This window comes from Aegilops tauschii, chromosome 6, assembly GCF_002575655.3.
Source record: "Aegilops tauschii subsp. strangulata cultivar AL8/78 chromosome 6, Aet v6.0, whole genome shotgun sequence".
In the NCBI taxonomy this organism is placed as follows: domain Eukaryota; kingdom Viridiplantae; phylum Streptophyta; class Magnoliopsida; order Poales; family Poaceae; genus Aegilops; species Aegilops tauschii.
This window is the reverse complement of record NC_053040.3, coordinates 26789754-26796227: the sequence shown is the minus strand read 5'-3', so window position 1 is coordinate 26796227 and position 6474 is coordinate 26789754. Positions and strand designations below refer to the sequence as shown.

General features: G+C 42.9%; 1 long non-coding RNA gene across 1 annotated transcript; it reads left to right on the top strand.

Annotated features, from left to right (window-relative positions):
- Positions 1-2182: 2182 nt before the first annotated feature.
- On the top strand, positions 2183-3459 carry LOC120966093 (uncharacterized). The gene is made up of 2 exons (XR_005759132.2): positions 2183-2779; positions 3193-3459. It is a non-coding gene; the product is annotated as an uncharacterized lncRNA (long non-coding RNA).
- Positions 3460-6474: the final 3015 nt, after the last annotated feature.

The following is a 6474-nucleotide window of genomic DNA, read 5'->3' as shown; positions in this document are numbered from 1 at the left end:
CACTACCATCCATAGTTTTGTTTGTTAGGTCCTTAGATGGGGTACATTCTCTTGATGTAAACAGGGGCACACCCATTTTTCTTTGCTTACTCATCTGCAGATAGAAAGGTACAAATGTCAAACAATATATAGAAGGGTATAGAGAGAGTGGTGAAGATCATTTATGCAGGGCAACATAGTCATGTGAACCAGATCCTGACTATTATGTACAAAGCATCACCAATTAGTTTCTTAAAAATAAAATAAAGATTGAGCATTAACCTCTATATGACTTGGGAGCAATGTACGTGTATATCTCACAGAATTCAAGGTGCATGGCATAAAGAAAAGAGCCTGTGTATGCATGCTATACGTTGAGCCTGCCTGGGTGTCGGCGACCACACTTGCATATAGCCACGAGCAGTCCACACCTATGATAACGTGTGTGATTCTTTGCCCGGGGCCGATAGGGCGTATAGTAGAACATGAACATATTGATGACCGGATCACCAAATATAGTGGCAAATACTGTGACTGCCAAACACATCGTGGTTTTCACAAGATTGTAGAAAACTGTAGCCACACACTCACGCCCTTACAGGTGGGATCCATGACGTCACACCATTGCTTCCTCCTCATCGATGTCATCCTGATCGGTAGGGCCAGCTTCTTTCGCGGGTCGACTTGTCGATGGGGTGTGGACCTGCAACTCGATCGATGTCCGGCGTCGCGTTAGTGAGAGGTGAGAGCGTAACACAAACAAAGCCTAAATCCTGTCCTCAAACAAGTCAATGAAAAATAATCCAATCCTTGTACTGCACAATCAGGTAAATCCCACATAAAGCATGCATACTGAGATGTATGACACATTACTGAATTTTGCATCTATAGGGCGTACGTAAGTCAGCCTACCTCGGTAACTTCCTGCACACAAAGTATACTTTGCTGAATTTTGCATTAACCAAATATAATGAGCCTCACTAAATTAAGCAAACACATGTCAGTTCAGGAGACAGGCGCGCTGCTAACTGACCAAATCAATTTGAATATAGCAAAATTCAGTACAACTCATATATCAAAGCAAGCGTACAACTGATGTGGCCGCTCCCATGTGAGCGCGAGTGGTCTACAATTTTTCGACACAGGGTCGTTCTCATTAACCTGTTGCACCTTTCCTTGATATGTACTGAAAATTGAGAAAAACTGAAAAATTAAAAGGAAACAAAGGAGAAGAAAAATCGAACAAAACCGAGAATGAAACGAAAAAAAATAGCAGAAAAGAAGAAAGAAAAGGGGAAAAAATAAGTTTAAACCGTGGAAAAAAGGACGAAAAAAGATGAAAAGACCCAAAAAAATGAAGACACAGGTGATAAAATAAAACAAATCCAGTGAGAACAGTTAAATAATAAAGAAAAGAAAATAAAATAGACCAACGAAAAAACTAAAGAAAATGAAGAAACAGGTGAAAACAAAGAAAAAACTAAAAAACCCAAAGAAAACCAAAAAAGAAACAAAGAAACAAAAAATAAACAAATGATTGTCCACTTATAAATAATAAATAATACAGCGAAGCCAAAACCGAAACGTCCGAACGAACCAGCGAGGCGTCGGCTCACAAAAAAACAGAAAAATGGGCCCGCTCAGCTTCAGCCGAGAGTACAGGGCGAGCCTATTCCTCGCGTTACGCGATATGAGTGTTAACCCTTGCGTACGGGGAGCCCCAGATGAGACGGCCCAGTGGCGCGGGAGGCCGCGGCCTGTTTCGTTTTTTGTTTTCTGTTTTCGTTTTTTGCTTCATTTTTGTACTTTTCATTTTATTTTAAAATAGTCTACATATTTATATGACAAAAAACACACTCTTCAAAAACACATTTCTAAATTTTTTAACAAATATTTGAAAGTGTTGTATTAGTATTAGTAATGTTGAACAATTATTTGAATAAATGTTGTTCATATATATAAAACTGTTAAACAATTATGTGAAAATTTTGAAAAATTATTAAAAAATATAGATCAAGTACTTGAATAAATGTTGATCATGTATATAAAAATGTTGAACAGATATTTAAAAATTGATGAACGAGTGTTTGAAAATAAAGTTGATCAAGTGTTGAAAAATATGTTAAACATGTACTCCCTCCGTCCGGGAAAAGTTGTCCCCCATAGTCTTTTTCTGAAAACACCCCCAGCGAATTCCCGACAAACCCGCAGCTCCCCGTCGTCTCCCCCGCCCCTCTGTCGTGCTCCCTCGCGCCTCGGCAGCTCGGCTCCTCCGCAGCTCCCCCGCAGGTCCCGGCGTCGCCGGAGCTCTCCTGCCCCAAGCCTCCCCGACCCCACGCCTCCCCCGCAGCTTCCCTCTCCTTGTTCCCCTCCTCGTTCCCCATGGTGATCCACGGCGAGAGAAGGCTCGATTTTTCTTCGATCTACTCGGCGGCGGCCATTTCCAGGTCCTCCTCCTCGGCGCTGCGGCGGCGGGGCCGAGCAGCAGAAGTGGACGCGCGAGTATGCGTCAAAGGAGGTCACCTTCGGCGTTGGCGCGCACGCCGGCTTGCTGCGGTGCGTTAACGAACTCGCGAACGCCGTCAAGGTCACCATGTGCGGTGCGAAGGGAGGGGCCGCGGCGGCGGCGCCGTGGTGGAGGCTTCCCGTGGAGGTGCTGCTACTGTGGGCGACGCGCGCAGCGAGGAGCGCGTGGTCGGTGCCCGTCGCCATCGCGCTGCTCGGGATCGCCGTGCTGGGCCGCCGGATGCGGAGGCAGAGCAAGGCCGTGGCGCGCTTGCGGCTTGTCCTTGACGATAAGGTCAGGCCCTTTGCCCCTTTCAGCCCCATGCCGCGTCCCAATCGCTTGATATTGCCCCGCTGTGCTTGTGCTTGATGTGATCTTTGTGCTTCACGGGAAGAAGAATGTTGAAATTCAATTTGCAAAGAATTGCATTGAACCTCTCTGGAAATTCCTGAACTTGACGAACCAGCTCAACAAGCTGCTATTTTTAGCATTCCCCTTCCTTTTTTGTGCCTGCAGGACTATAGTAGGTTTTGATGCTAGTTCAGTGATTTAATTGTTATAGCTCGCTGCAATGTGATGTTCAGTCATTAGTGCCTGCAGTACCAAATGTGATGTTTGATGTTTGCAACTTGGTCATAACTCTGATTATCCAAATCAACATCAACATTTACTCATCTGCTAACTTATGCTTCCTCAATGGTGGGCAGGTCTAGGTTATTCAGGCCAATGACAGGTATTCCTTCAGGAGCTGCTAGCTAACAAAATTGTCCATTGTAGTTCAGTGATTGCACAAAATGTGTCCAAAATCTAGCCTAATTTATTTACTGTCAATATCCTGTGTTGTAATTCAGATGTTTACAAATTCAGTGCCACACGAAATTTTGATCTACCATCACCAATGTTAACTCTTAATGTCAGATTGTTAATTCTGAAACTGTGATTTCTGGAGTACATGTGGAGTAGTAGGATCTGAAGATTTTGTGTGTCTAGATGTCGTTGCTGGAGTACATCATCTACCAAAATCACCGCAATCAAGAGTACACAAAGTCTAGATATGCACCATGTTCCTGTTAATTCTGAAACACACCCTGTTAGTTGCTACTCCATCTAACAGTGTTGCCACCATGTTCTTGTCCTGTTAATCAAGAGTGCTACTCCATCTAACTGTCATGAGGGATTATATATGGTGAATTTGCAATGCAATGCCAGTACTACACCTGACGATTTGCAACGCCAGTGTGAATTTGCAGTGCAAAAAAATTGTGAGAAATTAGAGTTTCTCAGATAAATTGTGAGAAAATCAGTGTTTATCAGCTATGCCAGCAAGAAAATTCCTGTTGTTAAATTTACTGAAAATTCAGTTAATTTGGCTTTACTGTAAACTTTACCGAAACTAAATTCAGTTAACTCCTTACAATAATTTGGAATTTGACCACAAGGAGCTGTCAACAAGAATGTTCCAATGAACCATGTTTGGATGACCCATAAGACTAACTGAAGAAAAACGTATGTATAAAGACTGCAACTTTTTGATTGAAAATGTTATTCTCCTGGTCAAGACTACAACATTTGATTGATTGTTTTGAAAAATATACTGCTGTCTTGAGGAATCTGGTGGAACATTGATTTGTTTACAAAATAAATTGATTGATTGTGCACTGAAAATATTTGGAAATATACTCCAGACTCGAGGAATTGGTGGAATCATATTGATTCTTTCCAAAATAAAATTGATTGATTGTGCACTGAAATTATTTGGAAATATACTCCAATCTCGAGGAACCTGGTGGAATCATATTGATTGTTTGTTTCCAAAAATGGATTGTTAATTTGCTTCCAAAAAATGATTGATTGTTTGTTTCCAAACATCTTCATGCGTCCAGGAATGCCTACGAGAGGCGGGGCCGGTGATTGGATTCGTAGCAGCAGCAGCAGAGGCGGGGGCGGGGAAAGAGCGTTCCACCAGCCAAGCTCGGCTACCAGCTCGGTTACCGTCGGGTGGGCGATTCCGTCACTCAGGTGGCCGGCAGTGGCGGTGGGCGGCGGAATCACGCAGGTAGGCGGCGGCGGAATCGCGCAGGTGGTCGGCGGTTGGTCCTGGCGACGCGCGGGGGAATCGGGGACCAGCTCGCCTCCGGTGGGCGGCGGAATCAATGGGCAGCTGTTCTCGGGTGGGCGGCGCGGGTGTTCGTGGGTGTCTGCGAGCGCCGGAATCCGACCGCGCCGGCCCCTGGCGGCGGGTGGAGGACGGGCGGAGGGAGGAGAAGGAGACCGGTACCTACTTCAGACAGTTTTCAAATTTCGAGGGTTGTATTGCAAAAAGAACATTACACTGCGCTCTGGACAACTTTTCCCGGACGGAGGGAGTATATAAGAATGTAAAACGAAAAGTAAACAAAAAAGATATAGAAATGCAGTGCCGTGGTGCTACCTAGAGATCGCAGGATCTACCCTTCGTGCACGCACCAATTTTAACAAGGTTTTTTTCGAAATATATGTGCTAGTGGGCCGGCATGTACTGGGAGTCAAACCGCGGACTTCCTACTTAATAGTATGCTGCAGTAACCACCGCACCATACCCAACTGTGTGCTAACTTTCATATTTTTATGTCTTTTCTTCTTTCTTTGTTTCTTCTGTTTTTTTTCTGTTATCTTTTTCTATTTTCTTTTTCCTTTTTTTTCTTTTTCTTCTTTAGAGGTTCGATGAACTTTTTTTCAAATCCGTGAACTTATTCTTTGAGCAAGCGACGCAGCAGCTAGCGAGCGATCGAGCGGCGGCAGCCAGTGAACGTTGCTGGGCCAGGCCCATGCGAGCGAAGCAGCGAGCGCTGGATTCCCTGACGGGCGCTAAAGGCGCCAAGGAGGGGGTCTCCTTCCATCTCGGTCAAAGCAAGATATAGGTCTCGTGCAATGGGGTCGTCTATACCTTGATCATCACAGCGCTTTACAGATGGGCCGGCGATCCATCGCCAGCAACCGCACTAGCTAGGCTAGGATGGAAGTTCGGAAGCGTTTTTTTTGTCTTGTTGTCCTTTTAGAGCCTTTTTTACTGGTTTTATTCCTTCATGAGCACTATTATTTTTCTCAGTTTCTACATATTTTTAAAAATATTTTTATTATATTTTTTATCCATACATTGCTTATATTGTGTTTAAAAAATATTCATCTTGGATTGAAAATGTTTATATGGTACTCAAACTTGTTGAGCATGTATTAAAACATATTCATCCTGTATTGAAAAATGTTAAATGTGTAATTCATGTTTCGATTAATTTAAATGTTCTTGATTGTTAATCAGAAGTTTTTTTATCTTGTGTAAAAGAGCTCATCGTGTATTAGTATTTATCGTATATTTCTGTTTGGTCACCTTGTTTTAAAACATGTTTACCATGTGTTATAAAATATTCATCTTGCGCTTTGCAAATATTCATCGGTTATCAAAAGATGCCCGTCGTGCATTAGAAAAATTCATAGTATATTTAGAACAAGTTGACCGTGTATTTTTCAAACATCCATCATGTATGTAACATTGTTCATCATGTATGAAAGAAATGACCGTCGTGTATTGTAAACACATACTGTGTTGGAAGGGTTCACGGTATTCAATAAATAATCCCATTATTCTAAAACAAACAAACCAGAAACTATGAAAAAAAAGGGAGCACCAATAATATGAAAGAAAAAAGGAAGGAAACTAATCAGAAAAAGCATGGAGAATAAAAGTAGGAAAAAAAACATAAGCAGAGCTGCCACCACAGAAACAATGAAACAAAAACAAAGAAGTAAAACAGGAGTGAAACCGCACACTGAAGCGATTTTACGTATGAAAAAAAAACGCTATGTGGTGTGCCATTAACAGGGCGAATATTGCAGATGAGTAATATGGTTATTTCTGTTAACGCCTTAAAACGCCACTGTGTGCCTGTCCATCTAGCTCTTCCCCCCCCCCCCCCCCCCCCCCCCCCGATCGCCTTTTCAGTTTTGTAAAA